This window comes from Mizuhopecten yessoensis, unplaced genomic scaffold (genome assembly GCF_002113885.1).
Source record: "Mizuhopecten yessoensis strain PY_sf001 unplaced genomic scaffold, ASM211388v2 scaffold11047, whole genome shotgun sequence".
NCBI lineage: Eukaryota > Metazoa > Mollusca > Bivalvia > Pectinida > Pectinidae > Mizuhopecten > Mizuhopecten yessoensis.
This window is the reverse complement of record NW_018408852.1, coordinates 1,139,060-1,140,137: the sequence shown is the minus strand read 5'-3', so window position 1 is coordinate 1,140,137 and position 1,078 is coordinate 1,139,060. Positions and strand designations below refer to the sequence as shown.

General features: G+C 37.8%; 1 protein-coding gene across 8 annotated transcripts in view; it reads right to left on the bottom strand.

Annotated features, from left to right (window-relative positions):
• Positions 1-685: 685 nt before the first annotated feature.
• LOC110465040 (cubilin-like) overlaps positions 686-1,078 on the bottom strand; it is a 22,612-nt gene continuing 22,219 nt past the window's right edge. For all 8 annotated transcript variants that reach the window (XM_021520607.1, XM_021520613.1, XM_021520610.1 and 5 more), the window contains one exon: positions 686-958. The gene's annotated coding sequence lies outside the window, so the exon portion shown is untranslated. The remainder of the gene's footprint in view (positions 959-1,078) is intronic.

Here is a 1,078-nt window from a genome sequence, read left to right as displayed (position 1 = left end):
CATTTTTAATTAATAGCATATTTATTATCCCCCGCTTTCACCGAAACGGGGGATATTAATTTGGGTTTGTCCGTCTGGCTCTCTGTCTGTCTGTCACGTTTCGTTTCCGTGCAATAACTACAAAAAATGTTGATAATTGCTGTAGATATTGTTAAGATGTTTCAACCAAATTCCTTATGCACATCCAACTCATGCTAAGTTTGCCAACCGATGTGATTTGTGCATATTTACGGATAATCAATGAGGTATAGGGCTTTTTTTCTTCTTCAAGTTTCAATCTATACATTATGACTCAACAGCACGATACTCACATGTTTAAACCTAACCTCAATAATGTTAACCCTCAATATGTCCTGCAAGCGGGGGATATACATTCCACAAATTTGCTTGTTATTTTCAGTCTCAAGTTTATTATAAGAACTGTATCACTGAAATCTTACACGTTTAGGTAGAATAATAACGATGTCTCATAAAAGCGTTACATAAACGGTTAGTGTACGTCCTCTATATGACAGTGTGTGTTATAGCATTTGTCCGATTTGATCACAATACTCATATGGGAAATAAATTGTAGGGTTTCCCTTACATACGCGCCCAAGTTTCAACGGCCATGGTAACCTGTGATCCAGTCGGTGTTGTTGTTACTCTGTGCTTGGTACTTCTGGGTCCACACTGGTTTCTTTTCTTTTTTTAATTACAATAACTACTATTGAACCACATACATTCAATGGAACTACTAGTATTGCTACTATATGATATTCGTCTTGTTCTGTTGCAGCAGAATTCATGTTCGTAATATTGATGGTTGTTTGTGTAACTGTGGTACTGGACTGTGTTTCTGTGACTGTGGTGATCCCTGGTGTGGTAGTTGTAGACGTGGCCTGAACTGTTGTTACCGTTGTTTCTGTTGTGACGTCAGTAGTAGTTTCTGTAGTTCCTGTCGTAGTGATGAGGCATCCTAAACAGATAACGTAAACATATCGGTTATTCAATTATAAGTTACTTGTCTTTCTGGTGGCTATTTTATTGTGTGTATTAAGGAGCAATATTTTAAACCTGGAAAACATGGTCGGGGGGG